Source organism: Mobula birostris, chromosome 8 (assembly GCF_030028105.1).
Source record: "Mobula birostris isolate sMobBir1 chromosome 8, sMobBir1.hap1, whole genome shotgun sequence".
NCBI classification, from domain to species: domain Eukaryota; kingdom Metazoa; phylum Chordata; class Chondrichthyes; order Myliobatiformes; family Myliobatidae; genus Mobula; species Mobula birostris.
Genome location: NC_092377.1, coordinates 64839217 through 64855970, shown reverse-complemented (window position 1 = coordinate 64855970; position 16754 = coordinate 64839217). Strand labels below are relative to the sequence as shown.

Genomic DNA, 16754 nt, shown 5'->3' with positions numbered 1-16754 from the left:
TGCCACACCATCAAAGCTCTCAATGAGTCATCAACAGGCAACTATAGCCAAAATGGTACCACTTACCAGAGACTGGCACAGCTGCTTAATGTTAATGAGAAGGTGTTTGAAAAGGGCATTGGTAAACTCAAAGGCTCGAAGGCCAGAATTGAATTGGATGATGCAGCAACACTAGGATTCCATAAAGCGAGGCCAGTGCCTAACGCACTGCATCTTAAAGTGAATGCTGAAATTCAGAGTTTGAGGGCATCTAGGATTCTCTCCAAGGTTGAATGGAGTGATTGGGCCAAGCCGTTGTCCCAGTGATCAAGAGAGGAAAGACTGGAGCTATTCCTATATGTAGCGTCTTCAAAGTGAGCACCAACCCTGTGCTACATACTGTGCAGTATCCCCTGCCGTGAATAGAAGACATCCTTTGCATCTTTGGCAGGCAGGGAGAGGTTTCCAAATATTGACTTGTCACAAGCCTATCTATAGATGGCGATTGAGGAGTCAAACAGGAAGTTCCTCACAATCAACACTCACAAGGGACTGTTCCAGCATAATCGTCTCGCCTTTGGCATCGCATCAGCTCCAGCAATTTGGCAAAGAGCAATGGACCAAGTGCTCCAAGGTATCCCAAATACAATGTTACCTTGATGACATCACAGTGACTGGCAAAAATGATGAACGGCACCTCCAGAACCTTGGTAAAGTACTTATCAGGCTGAGTGAGTATGGTCTGCATGCAAAGAGAGAGAAATGTGAAATTTTCCAGAAATGAAATCTCATAATATGGATATGACATTGACAAGCATGGCTTACATAAGTCACAAGAGAAGAATATTATAGGCACCCAAACTGGGAAATGTGCCAAAACTCAGGTCATACTTGGGCTTTGTATACAACTATCATAGGTTTCTTCCAAATCTTGCCACAGTGCTACACCCATTGAATGCACTGTTGCAGACAGGAGCAAAGTGGGAGTGGCCAGAAAGATGTGAAAGAGCAATCAAGGAAATGAAGAGACTAGTAACATCAGATGAACTGCTCACCTATTATGACCCATCTCTGCCCATCAGACTGGTATGTGATGCGTCTCCTTATGGCACTGGTCCCATTTTGTCACAGACTATGAAAGTTGGATCTGAACATCTGTTTGCATTTGCTTCAAGATCACTGATGAGTGCAGAACGCAACATGCACAGATTGACCAAGAGGCCCTTAGTAGCATGGGGAGTAAAGAAGTTCTACCACAATCTCAATGGATGAAATTTTACTCTAGTGACAGACCATCAGCCCCCTGTGTTCATTTTCAATCTCAGGAAGGGAATCCCAGTGATGCCTGCTACATGGTTGCAATGTTGAGCACTGTTCCTAGGAACACACTTTTTTGACATAGAGTTCAAGGGTACCAAACAACACAACAACGCTGATGGCTTGTCACGTCTTCCACTGTTGACAACTGAAGTAGAAGAGTCTTTACTCTGTGACCCAGTAGAAGTGGCCTATACAGCACTGGTGGACCAATTGCCAGTAACAAATTCTAAAATACAACGAGAAACAAGGAATGACCCAACATTGTCAAAAGTCCATGACATCACCGTGCAAGGATGGCCAGCTCATGGTAATCCTAGTTTTCGAGAGTTCCCAGTGAGATGAGACTAACTGTCTGTATGTTAAAGAATGCTGATGTGTTGATCTTGTGTTGTGGTTCCCTCTAAGCTGCCCACCAGAGTGTTAGAGAGTCTGATGAAAGACATCTGGGTGCAATCAAGATGAAGAGTTTTACCCGGAGCTACGTGTGCTGGCCGGGAATAGATAGACAGATTGAAAATGTGACCAAAAATTGTTTGAGATGCCTCAAAGTTCAAAATACATTCCCACAGGCACCTTTACACCTGCAGGATTGGCTGTCTTCACCACGACAAAGAGTGTATATTGACTTTGCTGGGCCATTCGTGGACTTCATGTTCCTGATTGCTGTGGATGTTCATTTGAAGTGGCCTGAAGTCATACCAATGAAGTCAACCATGTCAGAAAAGACTGTTTCCCTCTGAGGATTATCTTCTTCAGAAATGGCTTACCAGAACAAATTGTGAGTGACAACGGACCACAATACATGTCAGAAGAGTTCAGATTATTCATCAAGAAAAATGATATCAAACATTTCAAGTCATCTCCTTACCACCCAGCAACAAATGAGTTCACTGAAAAGTTTATTCAAACCTTCAGGAAGTCCATTAAAGCTATGGACAAGGAGGACATTTCTCTTCAGCAAAGCAGGACAACTTTTTTTTTGTGTATCGGAACTCTGTTCATATGACGACAAATCAAACACCTGCAATGCTGTTCATGAGCAGGAACCTGAGACCTCTTAAAACCAGATATATGGAAGTGCAGAATAAAAAGTTCAGCCAGTTGCCAAATAAATCAGCAAGGAACTTCAGGTTAGACAGGAAGTCCTAATGCATAATTATTGACAAATGGACACCTGGTAGGATAGCTACAAGAACTGTACCATGGACGTTGGAGATCATATATGGAGATGTCATGTGTCATGAATTGTCTGAACTCTTCTGACATCCAAATAACACACCTGATTCGACTGCATCCAAAGAAACAGACACATTACAGCCACCAGGCTTACCTCTCAGTGATGGTCATGCCACCAACAGCAACATGACATCTGCAACAGAGAAAGTTGTCTTTAATAGACACCTGCCAAACCTGATGTCACTCTGCAGGTCCAGAGGCGCTATTTAGAAAGAAACAGAGCACCACCCAAAAGACCAGATCTTTAGTATATTGAAATTAGTTATGGACTGTTATTTATAAAAAAAGAAAACAATCAATGAAGCACTGTTATTGTGAAAGCATATTTATTTGAACATGGTCTGTTGAAGGGGAATTGAATGTTTTGTTACATATACAGTTTTAAGTTACATTAATCTAAACGGGGAGGAAGCGTAGTGTACAGATCTATTTCCTTCAGTGCAATGACTCCCCTTAGCACTAATTATTGCCTGATAACTTATGGATGCATATTGATTAATTGCTGTCTCTGTAAACTGAATGTACAAGTTAACTTCACTTCTGAGCGCGTACCTTTGTTTATTTGATATATAGTTGTACAGATCCAACACCTTGGGAGGAAGAGAAAGGTTAGGAGATAGACAATGAACAATAGGACTGTAGGAAGTACTGAGAAACAGAAGCAAGGTGGTGTTTCTGTCGAAGGACCTGTGAAGACAGCAGCAGGGGTGGATAAGGCTTAACAAGAGGAAACAGAGCAATTGTATGCCAGTGTCTAGCCGTGTTCCACAAAGTCTGATGCTGGGATCCTTGATGTTTGTAACACATGTGAAAAACCTGGAGGGCGTGATGAGATAAATATTGGCTAGGTCGTTGATAATGGGGTAGGTAATCACATGGCAGAAAGATATCAACAAGGTGGTGAAATGGGCTGAGAAAATGGCAGATGAGGTTTAATCCAGACAAATATGCTGTGATTCATTTGGTTGTACTAATGAGGCTAGGACATACACCTTTCCTCCTCAGTAAACATCACGTAGAAATAAAGAGGGAACAAAATATATTGATGAGGCTTGTGTGGTTTACTTGAGAGCTAGCACATACTGAATGAACTGATTCCATTCTGTATGACTCTTTGACTTGATGACAAGTTTGCTAATTATTGTACAACATACCAGGAGCACACACTTTGTATTCCACTTCTAAAATACAGTTGTAGAAGGAAAGTACAACAAGCAGATGCTCCTGTTTTTTGCCTTCATTACTATAGCTTGGCATAAATTTCTTCCCGACTGACTTTAATAGTACATTAGCTGGACAAGACCTGCCTTTATTAAATCCATTCCTGTCAGTTTTGATTAATACACATTGTTCTTAGTTAATTTGATCTAATTTTACAAATATTTCAAGTTTGTCCACAGCTGAATTTCAATGAACAGGCCTGTGCTTAGCCATTTTCTGTTCTCTTTGCCCTTAAGGAGTAGTCCACTTCTATTCATCTATCATATTGAAAATATTAAGCCAACACAATTTCATCAGGAAGGAGATGGAAAGCAGTTATCCTGAAGTATAGTTTCAAATTAAACCTTGAGTGCTGGACAAAAGGATGCAACTGGCAAAAGGTAAGTTCAGAACCAATGTCAGGAAGCACTACTTTATCCTTGCAGAGGACTATTAAACAGAGCAGTCTTTTCATTACATTTTATTCTGGATTCACCTTTGAAATCTTTTGAAGAGTAAAGAATAGTGAAAGAATTACAGACACAGGACAGTGGAGTCAAAGGTAAAAATATTAAGATATATTTATTTTTTTCTCAACCTAGTGCTGGATAGGATGAACTTAAATTATGTTGTGTGGTTGCAAAAAGAGTTTCCTCTCCAATTGATGTAGTGCTGTGTAAAGATATCTGTATGAACCAAATTTATTGCTCAGACAGAACTTGATAGGTAGTTCAATAAATGCATCAAATAAAAGTCTGAGGATGAATTTTGTGAAATTCGTGGTTGTTCCTAGAAAGCTCCCTCTCCACCCCCAAAATTGGGGACAATGAGCATTACCCATCTTTTTGTGAATAATGTATTTTACTTCATTGTATTTTGAGCACATTTGGCCAATTCCCAATTTCAAATTTCCCTCCATTCTCTTAACTAAAATGATTGACAAAATTAAAGTGCATTTACACTGCAAGATTATCATTACCATTGCCAAACTGAAAAATGTGAATCCATAATGAAGCTGTGAAAGAGCATCCAGAGGCAATAATCTTCCATCACTTCAATTTGAAACCACATTGTGTTTCATAATTGACAAGATATGGGAAGGTAACATCTAAATTATTGAAGTCAATATTGTTCAAACCTTTAGATTATAAAATAAACCATTATTATAAGATTAGCAGCATAATGTCTGAATGCATAGAAAGTTGTCTAAATATAAAATGCAGTCATAAACTCCAAGCCTTTATTAAATCTTGTCATAGTCAGGGATTGTGTCCTAAGCAATGCTGTTAGATTTATTCCAGTATAATCCCTCATGTATTTACCAAACCCAGGGCCCTGTTAAGTAAAAGTACATGAAGAGATAATATTGTCTCTAAAATGTGTAATTTACTTTTAGTTCTAACTAATCCTTGTATTTTATTTTTAGGGAAAAGCAGAAGAGCTCTAAAATGAGGGATTACATTTCTAATAATCCAGTAATAATAAAAAAACATGTCTTTACCTCATCAATCATCCTTTTTTTCTTTATTTTGATGGCTGAATAAAGAAGTTCAGCTTGAGTAGTGAGAGATAGAGTAGCAAAGTAAACCTTTGTGTTTGGAGAGAGGAGAGAGCCTCTGATTATATGTGTTCAGTGTGCACGAGGTCCGTTTTTTCTGCGGGCAGGCAGCTGGAGTTCAATTATCTTTTTTTTGGGAAGGATCAGATTAGCTTATATATTTTAAAGTAGATTCTGCGCTGGCAGAAGGCTAGGGAGAATTATTCAAATTGTCAAGCCCCTCTATTGCTTCTTTCCATCTGGTATAAGAACATTGGTAAGATTTTATTCCATCTGTAAACAGATGACGAGGCTGTGTGTTAAAAAACTGACTAGCTTTACTTGCAGCTCTCCATCAATGTGATGAGAGACAGGCTTATGTGGATGGAAGATGTGTACTGTTTTCACCTGATATTGACGGTAAAACACAACCTACATGATCCTACTAAATCTGTCATCACATTTGAGGGTGATATGTGTGCGGTGACGTACTTAAGCTAAGCAGGTCACAGAGGTTATTAGCAAAGAAGATGAGATGTGTTTGTCTAGTTGGAAAGCTCCCTCCGAGTTTCTGCAGCAGCTCTCTGTGGTCGTAGGCAGGAAAATGATGAAACTGCCTCACCAAAAGCTCAGAAGGTTCTTTATAAAGAGGGTAAGTAAAATTGTCATTTTCGCTAAGATAAGTAATGACATTGCTTTAACAATTGATACTTATTTTAGAATTTTGAGTTGGTTTAATTACAGGCAATGAGTAAATGATTATTTGGCTATTAGTTCTTTTGGTAGCCGTTGTTATATTTCTTCACCAAAAATGCAAAGGGAATAAATGTGATTGAATTATAGAGACAATAATAGATATGTGAAACCAGGTTAGTTAATAGATATGGCTAAAACACCAAAGATTCAATAACAAAACTCATGATAAGACATAGTTATGCTGTGTGAAACTGTCAATTTCTTTTGTTAGTAAGATTGTAGTCTTGAAATTACACAGATTTAGAAATTACAGCATTGATGGAAATTATTCAACATTGCATTAATCCTTCAAGAGGAACTAAATAATTCAATTTAATTTCACTTCTTTCCTGTTAAAATACTTCTTGTTCCAAATACTCAGCTAAATATGGGTTGAATAGTTTCTATATATACCTGTAATTGCTCCTGGATAGAGTGTCCATAAAAGACGGGGAAGGAATGATAAGTGGGGGAGTGATTGTATTAATTAAGGAAGAATTTTGCAGTAGAACATAGAACATAGAACAGTACGGTACAGAAACAGGCCCTTTGTCCACAATGTTGCGCTGAAACAAACTGGTAATTAAATGGCTAACTAAACTAATCTCTTCTGCTGACACAATGTCCATATCCTCCTATTTTCCTCACATTCATGTGCCTAAATGTCTCTTAAAAGTCTCTAATGTTTCTGCCTTTACCACCACCCCAGGCAGTGCATTCCAGGCACCCACTACCCTGTGTGTAAAAAAAAAACTCGCTCCTCACATTTCCTTTGAAAATACCCCCCCCCCACCTTAAATGCACACCCTTTGGTATTTGACATTTCAATCTTTGGAAAAAGATATTGTTTTTCTACTCTATCTATATCTTTCATAATCTTATAAATCTCTATCAGATCTCCCCTCAGCCTCCTCCACTCCAGAGAAAACAATCTAAGTTTGTCCAGCCTCTTGTTGTAGCACATGTCCTTTAAGCCAGGCAATATTCCTGTAGACGACTTCTGTGCCCTCTCCAAAGCCTCGACATTCTTCCTATAATGAGGTGACCAGAAATGTATGCAGTACTTCAGATGTGGCCTAACTAGGGTTTTATAAAGCTGCAAGATAACTTCCTGACTTTTGAACTCAATGCCTTGATTAAAAATGGCAAGCATGCCATAAGCCTTCCTAACCAGCCAATCAACCTGTGTAGCCGCTTTCAGGGAGCCTTGAACTTGGATCACAATATCCTTCTGCTCATCAACACTGTCTCTTTATATTTCACCTACCAAGGTACATAACTTCACACTTGGCTGGGTTAAACTCCAGTTGCCATTTCGCTGCCCATAATTGCAACCGATGTATATTCCGTTGTATTCTTTGCCAGTCTTCTATGCTATCCACAACACCACCAATCTTTGTATCATCTGAAAGCTAACTAACTCACCCATCTTCTGTTTGATCCATGTCATTTATATACATTACAAATAACAGAAGTCCCAGTACAGATCCCTGTGGAACATCACTAATGACAGACCTCCAGCAGGAATAAGTCCCTTTGACCACTACCCTCTGTCTTCTATGGGCAAGTCAGTTCTGAATCCAAATGGCCAATTCACCATGGATCCCATGGATCTTAATCTTCTGAATGAACCTCCCATGAGGGACTTTGTTAAACACCTTACTAAAATCCCTGGAGACAACATCCACAGAGCTCCCTTCATCAAACACTCTTGTCACCTCAACAAAAAACTCAGTCAAGTTAGTAACTTGCCCTGCTCAAAGCCATGCTGGCTCTCTCTAATTTTATCATAGTTTTTCCAAATGTTCATAAATCTTACCTCTAAGAAGTCTCTCCAATAACTTACCTACCATTGACACAATACTCACCAGTCTATAATTTCCAGGATTATCTTTTGTTCCCTTCTTGAATAATGAAACAACATTAGCTACCTTCCTGTGGGTGGAGAGAACATGATAATATTGGTCAAAGTCCCAGAAACCTTTTCTTTTACCTCTCTCAATAACCTGGGGTATATCACATCAGGTACTGGGGACTTAACCACATTAATGCTCATTAAGAGATCCAGCACTATTTCTCCTTTACCTTTAAATGTCCTAGCATATCAATATACTCAGCACTGATTTCTTTATCCTCCCTGCCCTTCTCCTTGATAAATACTGTGTAAAGTATTCATTAAGGACCTCACACAAAATGCTGGAGGAACTCAGCAGGCCAGGCAGCATCTATGGAAGAGTACAGTTGATGCTTCAGGCCGAGAGGGTCTTGGCCCGAAACATCAACTGTACTCTTTCCATACATGCTGACTGGCCTGTTGAGCTCCTTCAGCATTTTGTGTGTGTTGTTTGGATTTCCAGCATCTGCAGATTTTCTCTTTGTCATTAAGGACTTCACTCACAGCCTTTGTATCCAAGCAAATGCTCCCCCCTCTTATTGGACATATTGATTTAAGAAACCCACCTGGTTGTACCTAACAAATTCTGCTCCATCTAACCTCTTGCACTCAGAAGGTCCCAGTTTATATTAAGGAAGTTGAATTCCATCATGACCTCTCTCTGGTGCTCCTCCCCCTTCCCCTTCTTCATGGTCTTCTACCCGCCCTTTATTTCTTTCACCTATCAGCTTCCGAGCTCTTTACTTCAATTCTCCCCCCATTTTCACCTGTCAGCTTCCGAGCTCTTTACTTCAATTCTCCCTCCATCTTCACCTATCAGCTTCCGAGCTCTTTACTTCAATTCTCCCTCCATTTTCACATCAGCTTCTGAGCTCTTTACTTCAATTCTCCCCCCATTTTCACCTATCACCTACCACCTTGCTCTTCTTTCCAGCCCCACTTCTTGCTCTGACTTCTCATCTTTTTTTCCCACTCCTGATGAAGGGTCTTAGCCTGAAGCGTTGACTGTTCACTCTTTTCCATAGATGCTGCCTGGCCTAGTGAGTTCCTTCAGCATTTTGTGTATGTTCCATGACAACAAATCTATTGGTTTTACTCCTTTCTTGAATCTGCCTGAATATCTGTTCCTCAATGTCCTAGTGGCTGTTGGGACAGTCTGTAGTACAATCTCAGGGTGACTGCACACTTCCTATTTTTGAGTTCTACCCATGTAGACTCAGTTGACAGTCCTCCATTACGTTCCCCTCTGAGTACAGCTGTGATACTGCTCCTGATTAGTGGTACAATTCCCCCTCCTTTTTTACCTCCCTATCTTTTCTAAAACATCAAAACCCTGGGAAATTAAGTAACCATCCTTGTCCCTCTCTCAAACGAGTCTCTGTAATGGCCACAACATCATAGTTCCATGTCATGGTCCATGCTCTAAGTTCATTACCTTTATCCATAATACTCCTAGCATTAAAATACACACAATTCAAACTATCAGGCCCATTATATCATTTACCCTGCTCCTGCCTGCTGCTTACAGGCCCTAACATCTACCTTCCTCTCCATCTCTCCACTTTCTGACCTGGTGCCCTGGTTCCCATCCCCCTGCCAAATTAGCTTAAACCCTCTCAAGCAGCACCAGAGAACCTCCCAGCCAGGATATTGGTTCCCCTCCAGATTAGGTGCAACCTGTCCCTCTTGTACAGGTCACCCCTGTCCCCTACACCACTTCCTCAGCCAATCATTCTGCTGTACTATTATCCTATTCCTACCCTCACTCATACATGGCACTGGAGTTATCCAAAGATTACTACTTTGGAGCTCCTGCTCTTCAGCCTCTTCCCTAACTCCCTGTAGTCACTGCGCAGGACCTCTTCCCCCCCTCTCTCTCTGTCATTGGTGCTAATATGCACCATGACCTCTAGCTGCTCATCCCCCCTCTTGAGAATATTCATCAGCCCATCTGAGACATCCTTGACCCTAGCATCTGGGAGACAACACACCATCCTGGCATTTCTTCTGCAGCCACAGAATCTCCAGTCCATTCCCAAACTATTGAGTATCCTGTCACTATCACTCTACATGATTTTACCTTTCCCCGCTGAGTCTCAGTGCTGGCCACAATGCTACTGGCCCGGCTGTGGTTGCTGTGTCCTGATAGGACATACCACACCCTCCACCCTGCCCCAGCAGTATTTAAAAGGGTATATTTTTTTGCTGAGGGTAATGGCTACAGGGGAACCTTGCACAACTGCCTACGGGTGGTCACACATCTGCTAGATGAAGCCTGCACTCTGGGTCTGATCACCTCAGTAAATGTCTCATCTATGAAGTTTTCAGCTTCCTGGATGATCCTGAGTACATCCAGCTCCAGCTCCAGCAACTTTACCTTGTCAGTTAGGAGCTGAAATTAGGTGCACTTCCTGTAGATGTAGTCATCAGGCAGACCGTTAGCTACCCTGCAACACCACATCTTACAGGAGGAGCATTTCACTGCTTTAACTACCTTCCTGCCTACACTTGTTATACCTTTGGCTCTGACTTTTTAAGGTTAAGATCTGCTATTAACTAAATGATAACTTAGCTTCCGCCTGTTCTCACCAAAGCCTGATCGCTCCAACAATGGCCGCATGGAAAGTACTGGAAAGGATCTCCTGGAGCAATTTAGGACAAATAATCTATTCAAATGAACAAAAATGAGATGTGATTTAGTTACTGGAACTATTCTGAAACTGCAAATTGTGGGAAGAACATTGGGCAGCAAATTTTTCAGGGTGTTAGGCATATGCAAATTTTACGGTGAAGGACATAAAAACTATAAAAGTATAGATGGTGAGAGCAATAAAATAAGGAGCAAAGTTTAGAGGAAAGGAATGAGAAATGCAAGAGATTCTGCAGATGCTGGAAATCCAGAGCAACACACACAAAGTACTGGAGGAACTCAAAAGGTCAGACAACATCTATAGAAATGTATAAACAGTCAATGTTTCTGAAGACCTTTCATCAAGACTAGAAAGGGGGAAAAAGCCAGAATAAGAAGGTGGGGGAAGGAGAAGGGGAAGGAGTACAAGCTAGAAGGTGATAGATGAAACCAGATACGTGGCTCAGGAGGGGATGAAGTAAGAAGCTGGGAGATGATAGGTAGAAAAGGTAAAGGGCTGGAGAAGAAGGAATCTGACAGGAGAGGAGAGTCATCCATGGGAGAGAAGGAATGAGCTTCTAAAGTGCATATGAAACTTGCCTGAGAAAACCTCAAGGCCTTTAAAGTGGGAAAGTTTCAGTTAAAATGAATATGTACAGTACATTACCATGAGGGAGTAGGGTGTGAAGTGAAAAATAGAGTTCCTTGGATGATCCAAAAGTTTAAAAGTAAAATATAGCAGAAAAAATGTGTGACAGATGCCAAAGTTGTTACTACAGGTGAGAACCAAAAATATAACAGAAATCCTTCAATCTATTTCCCGTTCATGCCTCTGTCTAAATGTCTCTTAATTGTTGTTATCATACTTGATACCACCACTTACCTTGCAGTGTTTTCCAGGCACCTACCACACTGTGTAAAAAATGCTTATCACTAAAATCTCCTTTAAACTTCCCCATTTTCACCTTAAAAGCTATTCCCATTCATATATGACATTTCCATCCTATCTACCCTATCTATGCCTCTTAGAATGTTTATACTTCCATCAAGGTTGCCTCCCAGCCTCCAGAGAAAACAATCACAAGTTTAGAACATAGGACACAGTGCATTACAACACAGTACAGGTCCTTCGACCCACCATGTTGTGCTGACCTTTTAACCTACTCTGATCAACCTAACCCTTACCTCCCTCATACTGTAGCTGTCCATCTTCCTGTCATTCATGTGCCTATCGAAGAATATCTCCAACGTATCTGCATCTACCACCAGCCCTGGCAGTGTGTTCCATGCACCCACCACTCTTAGTGTAAAAAAACTTACCTCTTATATCTCCCCTTCACTTTCCTCCAATCACCTTAAAATTATGTCCCCTCATATGAGCCATTTCTGCCCTAGGAAAATAGTGTCTGGCTGGCCACTTGATCTATGCCTCTTATCATCTTGTCACCCCTATCAAGCCATCTCTCATCCCCCTTCGCTCCGAAGAGAAGAACACTAATTATCCGACCTCTCTTTACAGATCATACTCTTTGTTGCCTGTGGCTAGGGAAGATACAATGATCTCTGTCAAGGCCCAAGTCTCCATACTTGCCTCTTTCAAAAACCTAGAATAGGTCCTTTCAGGCCTCGTGGCCTTATTAACCTGAGACCTAACACTCCATCCTTCTTGATAGTGACTTGCTATGGAATATCAAGGTGCCATTCCCTGATAGAGTCATTGAACAGTACAGCACAGAAACAGGTCCTTCAGCCCATATAGTCCATGCTGAGCCTTTTAAACTGCCTACTCCATTGGCCTGTACTCGGATCATAGCCCTCCATACCCCTACCATCCTTGGACCTATCCCAACTTTTCCTAAACATTGAAATCGAACTTGCGTGCACTACTTGTGCTGGCAGCTCATTCCACACTCTCATGACCCTCTGAGTGAAGGTGTTTCCCCTCATTTTCCCCTTAAAATTTTCACCTTTCACACTTAACCCATGACCTCTAGTTGTAGCCCCCTCCAACATCAATGGAAAAAGCCTGCTTGCATTTACCCTATCTATACCCTTCATAATTTTGTATCCTTCTGTCAAATCTCCTCTCAAGCTTCTACATTCTAAGGAATAAAGTCCTAACCTTTAATCTTTCCATATGACTCAGGACCTCCAGACCCAGCAACATCCTTGTAAATTTTCTCTGTACTCTTTCAAACTTATTTACATCTTTCCTGTCGGTAGGTGACCAAAACTGCACGTGATACTCCAAATTAGGCATTACCAATGTCTTATACAACTTCAACATAACATCCCATTCTCCTATATTCAATACTTTGATATATGAAGGCCAATGTGCCAAAACCTTACATTATGACCCTATATTACTGTGATGCCACTTTCAATGAATTATGGGCCTGCATTCCTAGATCACATTATCCTACCACACTTGTCAATGCCCTACTGTTCACTCGGTAAGACCTACTCTGGTTGGTCCTACCGCAGTGCAACAGCCCACAGTTGTTTATAATAAATTCCATTTGACATTTTCAGCTCATTTTTCCAACTGGTCTAGATCCCGCTGCAAGCCATGATAGCTTTCCTCGCTGTCCACTATACTCCCAAGCTTGGTGTCATCCACAAATTTGCTGATCCAGTTAACCACATTATCATCCTGATCGTTGATATAGATGACAAACAACAACAGACCCAGCACCAATCCCTGCTGCACTCCATTAATCAGACCTTCAGTCAGAGAGGCAACTATCAACTACAACTCTCTGGCTTCTCCCACAAAGCTAATGTCTAATCCAGTTTACTACCTTACATTGAATGCCAAGCAGCTGAACCTTCTCGACCAATCTCCCATGTGGGATGTGTCAAATGCCTTATTAAAGTTCATGTAGACAACATCCATTGCCTTGTATTCATCAATGTTCCTGGTAAATTCCTCGAAAAACTCTAAGAGTGGTTAGACATGACCTACATGCATGAAGCCATGGTCTATCCAAATACTCATATATCTGGTCACTTAGAATATTTTCCAACAAAACTGGACAACCATTTTTTGTTTTTTTGAAGTGTTGCTTCCTCAGAATTTTTGTTTTGCTTTTGATAGACTGCTTGAAGTTGAACACAAATATAATTTCAGACTATGTGTATCGTGTAGGAATTTGGAGAAACAAGAAATTAACTTCTATTGAATATAATGTGTTTAATTGCATAATGGCGCTGATGCTTTACAATAGTTCATCTAAGCTAAAAATGTTTTGTTGATGATTTTCATTTGTACTCAGTGTTTGAGGCTTTTCACTGAAGGGTTCAACAATGATTAGCCAGCATTGATGGATTCCAGCTGCCCTGATACCATTTCTCCATGACCGCAATGTCCTGGGGAAACCTTTCACCATGCTCATTACTGACAATGCCAAGATTTGCAGGGAAGAAGTCTAAATGGGAATTCAGAAGATGAATTTTTGTGACATGTATCTCTTCATCGTCCTGTATGCTTGAAGCATGTTGTCAATCAGCTGCATGCAGTTTGGTGTTTTGTAGTTGCCAAGATAATTTTCAACATACTTGAATGCCTTCCCTGTGATTTTCTCCATTCCCACTATAAGTTCTTCAAGTTACCTATCATTGATGGCCTGTTTGATTTATGGATCAATTAAAATGTCTTGCTTAATATTGGTATTAGTTATTCTGGAAACATCTGTCTCAAGTATCGAAATCCTACAGAGAAATTTAAAGCCTTTCTAAAACCAGTCCTGCCATGCAGCATCCTCCCTGCTTGAACATGCCCAGGCATGCCTGGACATGATAAAAAATGTTTCAGCTTACATTGTCGGCAGCATCTGAATTGACTTGAATTATGAATTGAAATAACAAATATAGGTGATTTAAAAAAATAGTGCATGACAGGGAAAATTCTTGATGATTTTCATGATAGCATCCTAAGATCCATAAGATAAGCACAAAAGTATTCAGGAAGCAAAATCTTTGTTGTTCAGTGTAACTTTCCCACTATCCATGTCAGGCTCAATGGCCTATAACTTCCTGGTTTATTTTTAGAGCCTTTCTTAAACATTGGCTGTCCTCCATCCTATGGCACCTCACCTGTCACTCAGGATGATTCAGATAGCTCTGCTAGAGCCCCAGAAATTTCTGCACTTGTCAAGCCCTGGGGATTTATCCACCCTAATTTGCCTCAAGACAGTAAAACCCCCTCCGCTACAATCTGTACAGAGTTCATGAAGTTCTTGATTGGTTGGGCATCAAAGGGATATGGTGAGAGGGCAGATGTATGGGGTTGAGTGGGATCTGGGATTAGCCTTGATGGAATGGTAGAGTGGACTCAATGGCCTGAATGGCCTAATTCTGCTACTATCTATTATGGTGTTTTGCCTTACTTCTATAGACTCCGTGCCATCTCCCGAATAATTACAGATGCAAAAAAATGCATTTAATAGCTCCTCATCTCTTTTGGCTCCACACATGGATTAACATTTTGATCTTCCAGAGGACCAATTTTGTTCCTTGCAATCCTTTTGTTCCTAATACATATTCTCATTCACTTTTTCTGTTAAAGAAATCTCATGCCTCTTTTTGGCCTTGCTTATTTCTTTCTTAAGTGTTCTGTTGCATTTTTTATACTCTATAAGCACTTAATTAGTTCCTACCTGCCTATGGCTGCAATGCACCTCTTTTTTTCTCTTAACCGGGACATCAATGCCTCACCAAAACCAAGGTTGCTTACACATGCAAGAGAAAATCTGCAAATGCTGGAAGTCCAAGCAACACAAACAAAATGCGGGAGGAACTCAGTGAGCCAGGCAGTATCTATAGAAAAGAGTATAGTCGACATTTCAGGCCGAGACCCTTTATCAGGAACTCCAGCATTTTGTGTATGTTCCCTACAACTGTTCCCTTTACCTTTTATTCTGGCAGGCATATACAAGCTTTGTACTGTCAAAATTTCACTTTTGAAGGCTTCCACCTTACCAAGTTCACCTTTGCTAAAAAGCAGCCTGTTCAAATCTACTCTTGCCAGATCATTTCTCATGCCAGCAAAATTGCCCTTTCTCCAATTTAGAATCTCAGCTTTTGGACCAGACTTATCTTTTTGCATATTTACTTTGAAACTTTGTGCAAAGCATTCATCTACACAAACTTCTGTCACCTACCCTGTTTCACTCCCTGATAGCAGATCAAGAAACACACTATCTCGTTGGGACTTCCATGTACTTATTAAGAAAACTTCCCTGAACACATTTGACAAACTCTATTCCATCTTGTCCTTTTACAGTACAGAAGTCCCAGTCAATATGTGGAAAGTTAAAATAACCTACTATAACAACCTTATGTTTCTGTCCACAAACCTCTGCAATCTCTCTACAAATTTGTTCCTCTAGATCCCTTGGACTGTTGGGTGGTCTGTAATATAGCCAAGTAACGTGGTCATACCTTTCCTATTAGTCAGTTCCACCCATAATGCCTCACTAGACGAGTTCTCCAGTCTGTCTTAACTCAGCACTGTCGTGACATTTTCCTTGACTAGTTACGCCACCTTTAATCCCTCCTGCTCTGTCGCGTCTAAAACACTGGAACCCCAGAATATTGAGCTGCCAGTCCTGCCCCTCCTGCAACCAAGTCTCACTAATGGTGACAATATCGTAATTCCAGGCATTGATCCATGCTCCAAGCTCGTCTGCCTTCCCTATGATACTCCCTGCATTGAAATGTACACAGCTCAGGACATTAGTTGCACCATGCTCAATCTTTTGACTCTTGACTTTATCTGAGGTCTTAACAACATGTTTCCACATCCTCTCCTCCGCTCCACTATTTGTTCTATCACTCTGATTCCCACCATCTGCAACTCTAATTTAAATCCCCTTGTGCAGGTCCCATCTTCCCTGGAAGAGAGCCCAATTATCCAAAAACCTGATGCCCTCCATACTATACCAATTTCTTAGCCATGTGTTAAACCATATAATTTCCCTATATATGCCCTGCACAGCATGTGGTACAGATAGCAATCCTGAGATCACAACCCTGGAGGTCTTGTCCTTTAACTTAGCACCTTTCTCTCTGAACTCACTTCGCAGAACCTCGTCATGCTGTCATTGGACCGTGACCTCTGGCTGTTCACACTCCCACTTAAGAATGCTAAGGACTCAATCTGAGATATCTTGGACCCCAGCACCCAGGAGATAACATTTCATCCAGAAATCTCATTCTTGTCC

At 40.8% G+C, this 16754-nt stretch overlaps 1 protein-coding gene across 9 annotated transcripts in view; it reads left to right on the top strand.

The window, feature by feature from the left end:
• rps6ka2 (ribosomal protein S6 kinase, polypeptide 2) overlaps positions 1-16754 on the top strand; it is a 324857-nt gene that overhangs the window by 12403 nt on the left and 295700 nt on the right. For 2 of the 9 annotated variants that reach the window (XM_072265327.1, XM_072265326.1), the window contains one exon: positions 3993-4136. The exons of the other annotated variants lie outside the window; for them this stretch is intronic. The gene's annotated coding sequence lies outside the window, so the exon portion shown is untranslated. The remainder of the gene's footprint in view (positions 1-3992; positions 4137-16754) is intronic. 9 annotated transcript variants of the gene reach the window in all.